At 36.3% G+C, this 16,802-nt stretch overlaps 1 protein-coding gene across 3 annotated transcripts in view; it reads left to right on the top strand.

The window, feature by feature from the left end:
• GALNTL6 (polypeptide N-acetylgalactosaminyltransferase like 6) overlaps positions 1-16,802 on the top strand; it is an 881,484-nt gene that overhangs the window by 693,582 nt on the left and 171,100 nt on the right. The gene's annotated exons all lie outside the window — the stretch shown is intronic.

Below are 16,802 nucleotides of genomic sequence, written 5' to 3'. Positions count from 1 at the left end.
TATTTAGTTTCCCCATCTAAAAACTGAAGATAACATAATATATACCCCTTTTGCAGGGATTGAATAAGAAAATACAGATAGATGAGAGAGAGAGAGAGAGAGAGAGAGAGAGAGAGAGAGAGAGAGAGAGAGAGAGAGAGAGAGAGAGAGAGAATCTAAATAGGAGAGTTCCTGTCACCAGTAAATAATCATTTAATGGTACTTATAAAATGAAAACTACTCTTTAATGGAACTCAATAAAGATGATAAAACAATGAACTCGTGATATCGTTCCTAGGTCCTCCTCTTTGGGGACTTTAATCACTAGGACTAGTATTAGGAATACGTTAGTCCATTGTGATGCCTTTTCCGTGCCCCACTTTATTTCCCTCATGTTGCTAATTGACTTCCATGGAAGACTTTGTTTTCCTCTGTGGTGATTTGAAAATTGCTGCCTGTCTGTTTCACCAAGTATTTTTGAATGGTCATTTTCTCTGGAGAGAAAATGGCCATGTTCCTTAAAGAGTGGCCCTTAGACTTACCTGCATAAGAAATTCTTTGGATGTTTGTTAAAAAGATAGATTTCTGGGCCCTTCCCAGACATACTGTAAATAAATTTCTACAGGTTCAGTTTAGGAATCTCAGGGTGAATCCTACATACACTGAAGTTTTATCATCATCAATGCTCTATAGACTGAGAGAAGGGAAGAGGGAGTTCAACTTCTTTTGGCAAAAAGAATCAGTTTTTATTTACAAGGAATCAGAAAATTCAGCATTACTTATGCAGAAATTTGGATTATTTGAAATGTCAATGCCTAAAACTCTAATACTCTAGTCTCTCTGCCACCTTTGGAGCTACTCTAGGTACCTAGCGTGTAGCCATTTGGCTTTGGGGATGACAAGTTGTTGTTGTTTGTTGTTGTTGTTGTTGTTGTTGTTGCTGTTGTTGTTGTTGTTTTTAAGTTATAGATCCAATTCTTGTGGCATGTGAAAACGTTTCTAGAGGAAGTGAAAGCAAACGTTATCTTTACGGCAATACGGCTCAGACAGCCAGGACCGTATAAAGGAGCACTGAGAGATTTGAAAAAGTGTTATTTCCCAGTAGTTACACCGGCCTTTCATCTATCCTTGTACCAAAACTACTGACTTGATTGCTGGGGCTTTGCGATATTCACTGAGACCAAGTAGCATCAGTCCTCCAACTTGGTTCTTCTTCTCCAGGATGTATATTCTGTTTTACCTTCTTTGTATTTCTATACAAATTTCATAATAATGGTCCTCAAAGATATTCAGGTCCCTGGAACCTGGAAATGTTACTTTATATGACAAAAGAGACTTTGAAGATTTAATAAAGATCTTGAGCGGGGAGATTATCATGTATTATCCAAGTTGGACATAAATATAATCATGAGTATCCTTAAAAGAGGCAGGCAGAGAGAAATCTGACTACAGAAGAGAAGAGAGAAAAGCAATATGACAGAGGGACAGAGATTGGAGTGATATAGCCACAAGGCAAAGAATGCTGGAAGCCAATGGAAGCTGAACGAAGAAGCAAAGAGCAGGGTAGCCCCTGGCACCTCTAGTAGGAACCAGCCCTGACAACTCTGATGTTAACCTCATTTCAAACTTTTGGCTTCTAGAACTATAAGAAACTGCATTATTTTAAGCCATTAAGAGGCACAGCAGCAATAAGACTCTAATTTTTTTAAAAGCTTATTTGATTGGGATCGTATTGAATCTGTAGATCCATTGGGGAACAATCGATTCTTAACAATAAGTCTTCCAGTCCTTAGACATCTCTCTCTACTTGTATAAGTCCTCTTTAGTTTTTCTGAGCAATGTTTCTTAGTCTTCAGTGTATAGGTTATACACAGCCCTCACTAAATTTATTCCTAAGTATCTGATGTTTTGCTACTATTATAAATAGAATTTGATTATCTAATTTTCCAATTTTTTTGCTAATTATACAAATGAAATCAGTTTTTATGTTGACTTTGCATACTGACATCCAAAGCTCTCTCTTAATAAAGCTCAATGAGGACAGAAATTAAAGATTAAAAGACTGTAAAGAATTTTTCCCCCTAGGTAATGAGAAATTTACAAATAATTCTAGTTTCCTGAATATTCTATACTTGTTTTATCATCTCTTTAAACCCACTCAGCTGAAATCTTTTATGTTAGTGTCTGATTCAGGTCTTATTGGGGCAGAAGATGAACAGTATATCATCAATTCCTATTATAGGTCTATAGAATGGCTCCAAGGCTGACATGGCAGCTCCGATTCAGAAAAGCCTCGGTGATTAAGTTTCAAGAGTGGTGCAAGTGATTGGAGATGTTTAAAATGAGGTGGCTTCTCAGCAATAAGGCATACTTTAACTGATCACCACTAATTTGTAACTGCCAATTACCCAGGATCTTGGGTTCTGTCCTGGGAAAAGCTTGTGACATTTTTTTCTAGTTCATGCATAACAAGCACTTCAAAAAGTAATTGTGCTTCATTACGGTACTGTTTTTCTCTGAAATCACAATAATGGGTAAGTACTGCTCTTCTTTCTTGTTAAGTACACACTTTCCCTCAATTTCCACAGTTGGAAGATTGCTTTTTGCTTTCTTCTGTATTATACTCTTTCTGGCGACAATTTAACAAGTGAACTAGTAGGAAGGCTAATTTGAACCCATGAAAATTGGGGTAAGTGTACCTAGACCTGGATTTTGAGCCCCCCAAAATAGTTTTTTAATGTTTACCTTTTTACTTTTAGAATGCTGAGAGGACATAGGAAAGTGGGAAAATGGGGAGAGAGAGATCCTGCGGATAAGATAGCCCCGATCTCAAGCGTGTGTGCTTCTAGCGGAAGGACTTCCTCTCCTTTTTTATACACACCTATTGAATTGATAACATCTCTCCTATGAAAAAGACAGGAAAGTCGCCAGAAGATGTTTTCTAGCCAAGTTCCAGGGGTGCCAGGTAGCAAAAGACCAATAGAATCTGTTCTGCGTCGAACTCCCTCCTGAATTATTCACAGCCCTACATTCGGTTTGTATTTGACTTTCTTCCAGAGGCTAAAGCATTCTTTTCTCAAAAGAAAATTCAAGATTTAATATACACCTATTATTACCTATCAGTATTTATGCATATGTGTATGTATGAGTGTTTGCCCCTGTCAATATTTCTCGTGAGCGATTATGAAAGTAAAAAGAATCTCTTTTAAAGTGTCCTAATGTTAAGGCAAGGTGGGTTAAAAATAAGGAAGAAGTGAGAGATGGCTATACTCAAGTGACTGGGTCTTTGGAGGTACATAATTTCACCTTTATGTTAAGTCCTGGAATTTATTAGGGACTGGAGAAGCAAGCACATCCCAAAAACTCAAGCCCGAGAGAGGGAGTGATATTAAGTATTGAAAAGTGATTAATTACGTATTTCAAATATGTAATTTAAATAATTGAATATATAGGAATTTGAAAATGTCTATTTTAAAATATACACTTGAACAAATAATACATACCCATGAATCAAATTTCAAAAGGTACAAAGGTTCATATGGTGAAAAAGTTTCTTTCCCTCTGCCATCTTCCAATCCCTCAGTTTCCCTCTCTGAAGGCAACAACTATTGCTGATTTCCTCTCTCATTCCCAAGATTAAAAAGTATTTAGAAAGATAAATCACTCAAGAATGCCAGAAGGCTATTTGTGGCAACATAGAACGTTTGAGATGCACATCTCATGGCATTTGCTCTTAACTGATCAACAATCCTCCAAAGTAAGAATCATGTCCTCATCTGGCGTCTTCTGTATCTGGTGTTCGTTCCTAAGAGAAAGGGGAAGTGTAGTATGTCAACCCATAAATATCATAATATTATATAATGTTATAAAATTAATTATCTAAGAGGGTTTGGGGGTTTTTTTTGCAAAAATGGACCAATATGGACGTCACACTTATTTCCCTTTATTTTCAGCTGTAATTGGGACACGATATCACTTTAATTTTTGTTTGGTTTTATTTTAGCTTTAATTTCAGTAGTCTGAATTAATTGTCTAAGATCCATACCCTGCTGAAAATTTGTATTTACTCCCTTTTCAAAACCCCTACTTCATAGATCTGCCTTCATTTAAAAGTATCATAATGGTCTTCTTTTCATTTTTTGATCAGATGCCAGACTGCAGTCAATTTCTAGGTTGCTTCTAAGGTGCTGCGATTATTGCCTGTAGCTGCTCTGTTGTTTCTATAAAGTAGTCAGGCTGACTTTCCCACCCTATGGACTTTTAGTTCAGCCTTTCTTGTTTCATTTGCTGAACTGCCTACCAACCTCATCACGAACGGAAATAAAACTTATTTTTCTCCATTTAGTGCTCTCGAGGCTCCCGTTAGCTGTCTTCCTACAGACAAATGGCATCTTCTTAGAAGATATGACTATTGATCATTAGCCGTCCTGGGGGAATAAAGTTGTACTGCGGGAAGAAATCAGCTGTCCTCTGGTGTGAGCAGTATTGTAGCTCTGATAGGCACAGCCCAAGGAGCAAATGTGTTTGGGGAGCGCAGACGTCTCCGTGGCCATGTCAAGCAGAGCAGCTGGGCTTCTTTCAAACGCAGAGAAACTTCAAAACTCAATTGAGCAGTCACATTTCACTCTTCAAGCCAACGAAACGGAGAACTAAAATTATAGGTTCCAAGGCTTCATGGGAGTGGTACTTCGTCGGTATGGGTAAAATAGATATTGCAATCATCCACTAACATAATGAATAAAAGTTTTAAAGCATCTAGAGAAGCAGCTAAGGAAAAGTCTACAGACTGCAGTAAATTTTAGTAATTTCAAGGAAATAAGTTGCAAAACAATTAAACTAGGCAAGTCTCATTTGTTTCTAAGTAAATTAACAAGGTTAAATTTTTTTAAATCTGCAAGCTATTTTAATACTGTATAAAAATGGCTTCGGTGCATTTAATCTTCATGTGAATTATGATAAGGGAGAGATAAACATAAAGCAATGAAATTTACCTGTCCAAAATTTTAACCAAATTTAACCAAGAACTTGAAGTTCCTAACTTCATTTGTGTCTTTTCAGTAGACTAAAATACTTTCAGCAATGAGAAGCCCAAAAGAGAATCTTGAAGGCAATTCCAAATAGAAATGACAACCCCTAAGGATAAATAGACATATATTATTTCAGTTAAAGAGAAAGATTCTGATATTTCAGTCTTGATTTTTCTTTTTTCAGAGCTTCACCTAGCAGCTTGTACTACTTAAAAAAAAAAAAAAAATCCAAGAATAAACCTGAACCTCCCTTCCATGACAACCCTTAAAATTGTTGTTTGATTAACAGCTCATGCTGTCATAGGTGATGCCTAATTATGCTCTGATGTTTCACTCATTATGTAGTTAAGTAATGGCATGGCACATTAGTTTGAGAACAGACAAATGAATGCCTTTTAATAAGATATATGTGTTTCCCACATTTCCTTTCCTTCTTTTCCAAGGAAGCTGCAGTATGTGTTTGGTTTAGCTCCACAGTGGGAAAAAAAAAAGTCTCTTTAAATCTACTGCAGCAGCAAACTATTTACTGCTGCAAATGACCGCTCCAAAGATTGTTCGAATTAGCTTTAAGAAAATCGTTCTCTATTGTCACGATTGCTGTCAGTAAATCTTAGTAATTGTAGCTTTTTACAGGTGGGCTTTCAGAAGCTTTAACCCATTGTTGGACTATGAGTCTGTCTATTGTAACCATTAAAAAAAAATACACTTCGCCTTTCGCAATGCTGGCAACAGCAGTTAGAGAACTATGGGATTTGCGTTTGATTGGTTGCCTAGTCTCATATTGTTAAGAAAGGGACATTTGAATGGGGTTACAGTGAGCCCAGAGATCTCGCTTCAGCCATATACAACCTGCCATATTTTCCCCTGCCATTAATGGAAGCCCTGAACTTGATGTCTGTCCACCTACACTGCCAGATGGACAGAAACTCCCCCTCTGTCAATAATTACGCTGGTGGTGCCCGGGCAACAATGTGTGTACGCCTGGCACTCATGCAAGTTCAGACGTCCCACATGTTAGAAGGTGGTTTCAGTTATCTGAAGAGCATGAATAAAGGTGTCAATATGTACAAATCGCCATGTTCTAGCACAGGACATCTTTGCAGTTTGATGCAGTGATACTTACTTCAGTGCTGTATTCACCCACTAAACAAATATTTCTTGAGTAACTTGCTACGCCCTAGGTGCTCCTCTAGGCTCTGGGTATTTAATAGCAAGTGAATGAAAAATAAAAATATTTGTCCTTGTAGAGCTCACATTCCAGGAGAGGAACAGATAATTGGAAGCGTGTGTGCATTACGATGATAAGGTCTTGGTAGAACAATTAAGTAGTACAAGGTAAACAAGAAGTACCAGAGCTAGGTCAGGTGGCGGGGCAGGAACAGGGATTGCCATTTTACAGGAAGTAGTGTCTGAAAGGTAGTCTCTGAAAATATGAACCGAGGCCTGGAGGAAGCAGGAGGGTTAGAGAAGGGAGTATACCTGGCACCTTCAGTCCTTTTGCAGCCAGTAGCATAGAGAGAAATAACTTAGTTTTACTCTCCTGCAACACACTGAAGTTATCTAATTTTGGTGGTGGCAGTTGCCTTCCCCCTAAATTTTTATTTTGCTGCTAGATTTTTACAAATTGCCAGGAACTTAACTATGCCTTGGCAATGTTAAAAGTCACATTCAGAAATATTTTGCACACTGGCACTTTATTCTGCTTATGAAAAAACAAATTCTTTAACATTCTGCTTCCCCATGAAACACTGTTATTCTAGCTCTATTTAATCATTAATTCACCTCCTCTCAACACAAACAGAACTTACAGTCTCAACCACTAATTTAGCCATCGTGTGTCATGAACACGTCGTGGTTACATGTGGCTTATTCCACCTCCAGGCTCGAATCATATGTCCCTCAATTACAAGAGCTACAGTTTATTATTCAGTCTTCACATAATATTTATGGCAGGTAGAATAAATAAGTCTGTGTTGTGTGGTAGATGTCATTGGGCCACTTATCTTTCAGTACACATTTGAATGTGCTTGACAGTTTGTTAAAATTATGTAAATGACTCATAATACAGAAAGGATGTCTCTATTAAATAAGCAATGCCTAGATACTAACAGGTAATCCCACTCAGAATGCAATAAAATGAACATATCAGTGGTCAATGCCACTTACTGTTGGAAACAATTTATATGAGAAATCTAATTTGTATTCATGCAATGCCTTTCCCTAAGCTCTTCTGCTACATAATTACAAAGTGGCTTTATGCTTATTGTTGTGACAATAAAAAACAGGACAATAGAAAGCAATAAACAATCCTGTCATTGCCATAACCTAGAAAATAAAGAGAACTCGCCATAGCATACGTGTGTATTCGAAGTCCCAACTGAATTCAATGTAATGTACAGTCCCGGGAATTAACCTGTGTAGGAGTATCACTGCCTGAATGTTGTAATTATGGGTATAATGTTCAGATTGAGACAGAGCCATTTGTAAACAAATATATTAAATGTAATTACTCAGTTGTGAGAGAAATTTCACTTTCTTCTTAGGAAGTCCCAACTTATTCTCAAATAATGTCTAGTTTTTGCTGCCTCCCTATCAAATCATAGATAGAAACTTAAACTAGAAGGCAAGAGAAAGGAAAAGGAAAAAAATTATTATATGAATTTACCTTGCACCTACCATAGGTCAGACACAATGGAAAGTCTCTTTTCTCATTTCAGCCTTCAAACAACTCTATGAGCTGTGCATTATGATCACAATGGAACCACAATTCATGGCAATTGGTTTTTAGTGCCTTAATGTATAGATTAGGAGACTGAGACCCAGACCTATCTAGTTTGACCTGATATATCTCAGGTCAAACAGGTAATGGCACAAAAAAAAAAAAAAAAAAAAAAGAACTAGAGTGTGTGTTTGTAATAAAATGCAAGTAATTTTTTAGATGCTGTTACAAACTCCCTAAATCATTCTTTGATTTTCTAATCCTTGAGCAATTAGCAGAATGGGATAATTATAATGAAACACATATTTGCATACAATTTGCCCATGTCCATAAAGGCTATCCACTCTATTCCCAGATATTTGGGGAGGGGGACATTTTTATTTTTACTCTTCTTTGGATTGTGATTTCTTAGGTTTTTTTTCTTCAATATATACTACAATCCACTATAATAAAAACATCTATGCAATGTATAATTGGAGAAACAGAACCTCAAAGGAAGAGTGATGGGACAGCAAGGAAATAAACCTAAATCTGTCCGACTACTACTGGTGGTTTACATTTGGGATCACTCACCGAGTGAAATCCAAAAGCAGCAGAGGAAAGAATGAGAAACAAGTGCAACAGAGCACAAATTAATTTGCAGGCGCCTTAGCAGCAGGTAATCTCTAAAATCCCTCTGGCCTCACATTTCTTCTTTATTCCTCTGTTGTATGTTTATTTGTTTTACTGTCCGCTTAAGACCATAACATCTTTTAAATACCCCTTGTGATCAAATATAATGCTTTCCTCAGATTAATCTGTCAAATGCCTATCAACAACAAATAGAGAGCCAAACTGCAGAAAACAGATGGTCTGAAAAAAAAAAGTCTGTATAATGAATGTTAACTGGGCCCTAACAAGCGAGTTCTGTTTCACCCCGTTTAGCTAGTCAGTGCAGCACACCACTGGACGCTTGTCTTTTAAGCTGTAACAGAAGAAACATAGGGCCTCGAGCAGCAGGTGCGGACGTTGCTGCGTTTGGCGTGTAGAGCCAATCTCAGGCTATCTCACAGCCCAGGGTGCCTCTTCCCTCGATGCCTGGCAGGAGCAGGGGAGTAAAAATACCCGGAAACTCCCGAACTCTGAAATTTAAAAAAAAAAAAAAAAATAGTTCTTTAACTTGATATGTTAAAATTCTTATATTAGCTTCTGCTGATGCATAATGAATTTCCCTAAACTGAGTAGCTTAAAGCAATATACATAAACTATGTCACAGTTTTCATGGTTCAAAAATCAGAGCACAGCTTAGCCGGGTCTTATGCTCAGGGTCCCACATGGCTGCAATCAAGATATCGACCAGGCCAAACTCTTTTTTTTTTTTTCGATATTTAATTTATTTATTACTTCATTTTTATTTTTTAATTGTAGTTTAAATACAATATCATATTAGTTTCAAGTGTACGACATAGCGATTAGACATTTCTATACCTTACGAAGTAATCACCACAATAAATCTAGCAACTGTCACTGTATACAGTTTTTATGATACTATTGACTACATGCCATATACTGTACATTATATCCCTGTGACATTTTATAACGGACAATTTCTACTTGTTAGTTCTCTTCACTTTTATTGCCCATCTCCGAACCTCCTCCCCTCTGACAGTCATCAATTTGTTCTCTGTATCTATGAGTTTGTTTCTGTTTTGTTTGTTCATTTTATTTTTTTAGATTCTACATATAAGTGAAACCATACAGTTTTTTTTTCTGACTTATTTCACTTAGTATAATACCCTCTAGGTCCATCTGTGTCATTATAGTTAACAAGATTGGCAAGATTTTATTCTTTTTTATGGCTGAGTAATATTCCAGTGTGTGCATGCATGTGTGTGTGTGCGTGTGTGTATCATATGAGTGTGTGTGTGTATATATTATATATATGTAACATGCATACATACATACACATACACACACACACATATATATATATCACATCTTCTTTTATACATTCATCTATCAATGGACAACTAGGTTGCTTTCATATCTTGGCTATTATAAGTAAGGATACATATATCTTTTCAAATTAGTGTTTTCAATGTCTTTGGATAAATACCCAGAAGTGAAATTGCTAAGTCATATGATAGTTCTAGTTTTAATTTTCTGAGGAACCTCCATACCATCTTCTATACTGATTGCACCAGTATACAGGCTAAATTCTTACCTGGAGGTTTGACTGGGGATGAATCTGCTTTCAGGCTTACTCAGGTAGTTGGCAAAATTCACTGCCTTCTAGCTGTTGGCCTTAAGGCCTCAGCTTTTTGCTGACCATCACAGTACCCAGAGGCCGCTTAAAGTTCCTTCCCTTATGGGCCTCCTCAACATGATCATTGACTTCATCCAGCCAGCTGGGAGCATCTCTCTCCATATTTATATAATATTTTAATGTGTTTGTTTTGAGTGTTATTACAAAAACATTGAAAAGTTTAAAAAATTAGAGTGTACAAAGTAAAAATGTTATGGTATAATATATCAGATAGTCATAAGAATTAATACAAAAAATAAAGTAGGCAGAGAACAGAGAATGATGGGAAAGAGAGTACCTTTTTAAGGATGAATTCGTGTAAGTTACACACGAAGAATTCCTAGGTAGTTTTCCAGAGAGAAATTTGTGCAGAAGGTATTAATCATCACTGATCATCTGTTTGGTTAAGAGATGACTTTTAGTCTCTGGAGCTTATGTTTACTGCATGTGGGTTTTTGTTGGTGTTTCCTATAATTTATTTCCTTTCTGGTTGAAGAAACTCTAGGTCTTCAAAAATTAGTTCCAATCCATTAAGATAAAAGGTGATCAATGGTCTTACTTCTGATGAATGTCGGAATCATTTAAGGGGAACCTCATTCCACTGTTGCCCAGTTAACAGTTTCATAGTTGAATGGAAAGGAGGAATTGCATGTCTTGAATTTTCTAGGAAGAAAAAGCCAGTGACTCCAAAATAGGGCAAATGAGAGACACCAATGAAAACAAAGAAAAGAAAGAAAAGAAAACCCGAACTCTAATTCTCTCTACTCAGCTGGCTGCTGCCAGCCATGGCAACTGAGCGACTTGAAGAAACCTCAGAAAATATAAGCTCTTAACAAATGAGAAGCTCAAACTATTTATCAAAAGTGAATATTTCCCTTTTGGTTGTCTAAAGTACTCCATGTACAGGTTTGCAAAATGTGAAGTTTTATTCAGATTTCAAGTAAGATATAATTGTCACCATTCGTTTTGTTGGTCCACTGAGTACAGTATTTTTCTTCCTTTCTGTTTTTAAAACATGGTTAATCTACTTAGGTATCATGTCATGAAAGAGAAAGGATTTTCTTGCATTTAATTTATAAGATTCTTTAACAAATATTTGGCCGAGATTACATATTTTGTTTTTATTTTTATTTTATTTTGTTTTGGTCTACTCAAACTAAATTAGCAAACTCTTCAATCTACACATCGACTCCGAAGATATCAATTCTTTCCAAAACCGTCACAGGCATGTCCCTACTCTCAATGACTGGTTCACCCTGAAGCAAACTGAAAAACAGCTAGAAGGAGGTCCTCTTGCCGACATGTTCTAGAAGTGTACGTTCTCGTGAAATGTGCACAGTCTGTTAATATGGGAAAGACTTAAATTTGCATTTAATCTAAAAAGATATAAATCAAAAGTAATGAAGTCTCAAACATGTACTAGGATAATTTCTGTTTTCATATTAGCTGAATTCTTGTGCATAAAGAGACCAAGCCATTGCAAGTTTCAGTAATTTGTCAAAAAGTAAATTGGATACAATTTGAATTCTTCCCCTGAAAAGTTTTATTTTCCTTCTTTTATGAACAGTTAGTTATCAGCAATCCCCACTTCTACCTCCACAAGGGCCAGTCTTCGGCTGCTGTGAAGGTTTCCCACCACTGCTACTGCTGTTCAACCTTTATTCGAGGGAAAGTAAATAACAGAACAAAAGGGGTTGGGGGGTGGAATTAATTTCCAGGAAACGTTGCCAAGTAGCCAAGTCCATTGGAGTGGTAAGGGTAAAGAGGAGTGCAAATTTCCAGCATAACGATCTCATTTAAAACATCATCAGATTGGTTGGAAATCAGAGCTCATTTTTGGAACCTAATACTAAAGTTAGTCATTCCTCTTTTTCTCATTGTTATTAGCCACTTTCCATAAATCAGTGGGGCAGTTTTGCCCTGCAGCAGACAGTTGTCAATGTCTGGAGAAATTTTGCTTATCACACAACATGGGAGTACTAGTAGCAGCTAGTGAGTAAAGGCCAGTGATGATTTATTTGCGAAGTAAACATTTACAACAGCCCCCATAACAAAGGCTTATCAAACATAAAATGCCAAATACACTAAGAAACTCTAAAATAGATCATCTCAAAATCTAGTGGTCACTTGGTCTCATGCTTTAAAGCAAAAGTCCCCACTATCCACACCTTAGTTCACAGAGGCAGTGTGATGTAATATAAAGTCTTCTCTTACTAGATAGAGTTCAGAGTAAGCTGAAATCACCAGGAAGATGAGGGAGAAGAGAGGGCCAAGGACAGGTGTCCAGGGAACACTGGCATTTACAGGTCGACAAGCAGAAGAGGAGCTTATCTGGAAGCTAAGAAGTGATTTAAAACATAGGATCATAAAAGCCAAGGAAAAAGTTTTGGAAGATGTGGTGAAGTTCACTGAGGCAAGGACTTTAAAGTGTGTTTCTTTTGACAACTGGAGATCATTGTAATAATTTCCAGACAGAGGTCTAAGGTGAAGTCAGATTGTGGTGCTTTAAGGAGTAAAGACAATTTTTTCAATGATTTTAGAGATGATGCAAAATAGAACATTTTGTATTAATTAGAAAAAAATTCAGATTTTAAAGAAATATTTTTATTAGTTTATCTAGTATTAGAGAAACTTGAAAATATTTATAGCTATAAAGAAGGATCCAATAGAGGAAGAATTTGAATACATAAGACACAGGTGATAACTAATGAATCAAAGTCCCTAGCAGCGAACAAGAGATGAGGTCTGGGGCACAAGCAAATAGTTTGGTTCTGTGAGTCAGAAAAACACATCCTCTTAGACTAGGTAAGTTTGGGTATAGATGGCAATTGGTTTTTGCACAGGAAAAGGTAAATTTCTTTATTCAATATTTACTGAGTGTCTAACTTAGCCAAGCACTATCTTAAGGATATAAAATTGAACAAAACGTCGTCCCTGTCCTCAGGGAGTTCACAGTCTAATGAGAGGCCAAAATCAATTTTAACCTTCACTGAAAACTAGGAGTCAAAATCTTTGACTGGTAGAGTGAAGAGTAGCAACCAAGTAAAAGCTTGAGGAGGGAGGAGCAGGTTATTCATCAAAGGGGATTGGAAAAGAAGCTCACCAATAAGAGAGAGGTCAGACTTTTGGTTCTGAGGGCCCAGCTGAAATTGAAGCATGTCAATTTGTTATGGTGCCCACAAACACAGATATTATATATTTTCTTCAGCATGAACTCTACTACCTGGGTTTAGGAAGAACAAAGCACACAGCAGTATGATCTAGAGAAGCAAAGTGTGTAGAGGAAACGTGGGGTCGAAGGTATCGACAGCACTTGTTCAGGTGTTAAACCATGGAATTCAAGCATGGAATTCAAGAAAAGGAATAAGTACCGGGGGAAAAACATTATGTGGAAAGAAAATTGAAAATACAATGGAATAAAAGCAGATCAAGAAACAGAAAGATGCAGATGATGGGTAACTATGGTTTGAGACACTAGAATTCTTCCTGTGTAAGAGAGCAGCTTAGGATGAGGGCAAGACACAAAATGCGGTCCCGAAAATAGGTGACTGAAGTATGATAAAAGTCAGTTTACCGAAGTCAAGAGGACAAAGTTGTAAAATGAATTATCTAGACAGATTTTAAATCATTAAAGTACTGTATGTTATCAGTTGGGAAGGAGTAACCCATAAACTGATGAATAACAGTGATAGAGATACAGCAGAGCAAGCTAAGTATCAATGGCCAGTGAGTTATTTGGTTTGGTTTGGTTTGATTTATGACATGTTGAAGACTGAATGTTTGTGTCCTTCCAAAATAGTTGAATCCTTAACCCCCAATGTGATAATATTTGGAGGCGGGACCTTTGGGAAGTAATTAGACATAGATTAGTTTCTAAGTGTGGGACTCCATTATGGGAGCTCTTTCTCTATCATGTGAGGACACAGCGAGAAGGTGGCTGTCTGCAAGCCAAGAAGAGAGCCTGCCCGGAAACAGAATCAGCCAGAATCTTGAACTTCTTAGCCTCCAGAACTGTGAGAAATAAATTTCTGTTGTTTAACCCACCCAATTAACAGTATTTTGTGGTAGCAGCCTGATCTAAGACATGATCACCTAAAAGCAGTAGAAAAGGTGTTCCTTTCTTAGTCCCCAAAGATATGAAATGTGAAATGTCTGAGTGGCTTCTTCAGAGGAAGTCTTCAAGGGTGACTTTTAGTTGTGTCCTCTGGAAGGGAGAAAGAGAAAGAAGAGAGAGGGGTTTCTTGTAAAGTTAAATGGAGATATATTCATGGTAGAGTAATGGCTTTAAGGGTACAATTGAAAGACTGGGGAAGAGAAGTTTCAAGAGTAGAACACAGGTCAATACACATTTTAAGTAGCTGAAGGATGGAGAGATGGTAGGTAGAATATATTTGGGTATGTATGTATGTATTGTTCAGTGACCACAGATCATATGCGAATGACAAGTATAGTGGAATTGATGGACACAAGTTGTTTTGGTATCAGAACTTGCCTGAAGACCAGACAATGACTAGCCAGAGATGTGCAGAGGGATATCACAAGGTTACAGCGGTGAATGGGCACTCTTCTCTGGACAGAGCTATTTTGGTCCTTAGAGCAAGGATGAGGACCTTATTCTAGGAGGGGGACTATTTCAGACTCTTCAATTTAACACTGAGGTACCTAGATAAGGAAAGGAATTAAAATCCTTATTCTACTTCTGGTTACAAGATTATAGACAAGTTTCTCGTTCTCTCTGGGCCTCATTAACCTTACTAAAAATGATGGAACAGCAAAAATTATGAACAAAAATTCTCTGATTCACTACATTTGTTGATTTCTTCTTTAAAATGTTTACTACCCTAATTACCTTTTATCACCTTTTATCTGCACGCCTACGAATAGCATATTGCTTAGAACTCATCTTTGAGTCCCTATTATCCACTAGATAAATTCCTTACTTAACCTGCCATTCAGTGTCTACCACAATCTCACCCTAGACTTCTTTTCAAACTAACCCCTAATTAACAAGGAACCACTAGAAATACAAGTCTAAACATTGTTTTTTAAACTGTCCTTTTAGATCATGTCTTTCCATATCTTAACTAAGACAAAAAATATATATTTGCCTCACATGTAAAAGGGGTTACTGTGATTCAATTTTACTTCAATTAACAATTGTCTTCCAAGTACCTACTACTATATGCCATGGAACTATACTAAGTACTCAGACTAGTTGGGAGTGACAGACTCATAAACCACCAATATACTGTAAATGTGAACCACTCAACAATTTTTTCTAAACTAGCAAATAGCATATGGCAAGAGCAGTGCTTAAGTAGAGGTAAGTGGAGCAGGGACGAGATCAAGAATTGTTTGTCTGTTTGTTTTGAAACACCATTAAAATGCAGGAATTTGAGAAGTGCTACTCATTACATGTTGGAGAAATACAATGCTGTTTGGCCAAGGAGAGTGTTTTCAACAAAGGAAACTTGTCCTTTGTTTTATTCTGCCTCAGTGTATGCAACAAAAAAAATATATATATATAGACTTCTACATAGACTAAAACCTTGGAAGAGTCATTTATTTTCTATAATTCCTAGTTTCCTAATTTGTAAAATGAAGATAAATTTTAGGGCAACCCAGCTACCCTCCTGCTTTTGGGTTCCATGAAACTTGAACTCGTTTCAGTATTTTTTGTTCCTTAACAAAAAAAAAAAAGCTAATATCTAATTGTGACCCTAAAGTTTATTCTAAACTCCTTGTCAGAAGAAAAAAACTGCCTTTGGTAACATTCAGGCATCCTTCTGAACATGTCATTTCATACAACATGGACATAGTATTTGAATTCAACACTTTATGAGTTGTCTTTTTTGCCCTCATTCAGATTTAGCTCTGGACTCTAAAAAATAAAAAGGCACTTTGGATTCTGCTATACCAGTATCTACTCTGTAAATTTTACTGAGCTGATTTTTGTGAGAAACCATGGCAAGCTCCTGTCTGTGTGATTTTGGTCCAAGGATCTCATGGCTCAAGTTCTTAGAGCTATGGGCTGATTTGGCCTTTCCAAGTTGGTGCCTCTCCCAGGACAGCTTGACAATACTAGACCATTTGAGACATTTCATGATTCTTTTAATGATGATTTTCCATTAGAGTTTATGATAATTTACCAGAACCATACAGTAAAAAAAATGAAGTTATTTCCTAGTATAAATAAAGTGAGCATAAATAAATGAAGCATATTTCTATAGCCAGGAATATAATATAGTACCAGATTTTCAAAAGAAATCCCCCTAGAGTTTAAAAGATTATGGTAGAAATTCATTTATATATGTATATAAATAATATTTTAGGCATGTAGAATTATATATGTGTGTATTTGTGTGTATGTGTGTATAGATAGTAGAAATTAATTTACATATAGTAGATATAAAGGACTATTTTATATATAATTGAATTTTATAATATATAAGTGATATATATCATTTATTACAATATATCTTATAATGAAAAAATGAATTTTCTAAATATATTTATATATATTATATAAAAATGTGATATTTATAAATAAATTTCTACTATATATAAATATACATATATATAATTCCATATGCCTAAAATATCCTAAGAATATAGATAAGAAACTAGTAAAGGGGGTTACTTCTGGTAAGGAAAAAAATGGAGTACTAATTTTCAATATGTACCCTTTCGTATTAAATATTTTGCCTGTGCACGTATTACCTAGCTCCCAAAAATAACAATATAAAAATGAAATGTAAAGGATTACAGATTGCAGTACATTGAGCTCCACAGA

The sequence above is a fragment of the Rousettus aegyptiacus genome, unplaced genomic scaffold, assembly GCF_014176215.1.
Source record: "Rousettus aegyptiacus isolate mRouAeg1 unplaced genomic scaffold, mRouAeg1.p scaffold_m13_p_16, whole genome shotgun sequence".
Classification (NCBI taxonomy): domain Eukaryota; kingdom Metazoa; phylum Chordata; class Mammalia; order Chiroptera; family Pteropodidae; genus Rousettus; species Rousettus aegyptiacus.
The sequence above is the reverse complement of the archived record's forward strand: the minus strand, read 5'-3'. Positions and strand labels throughout refer to the sequence as shown.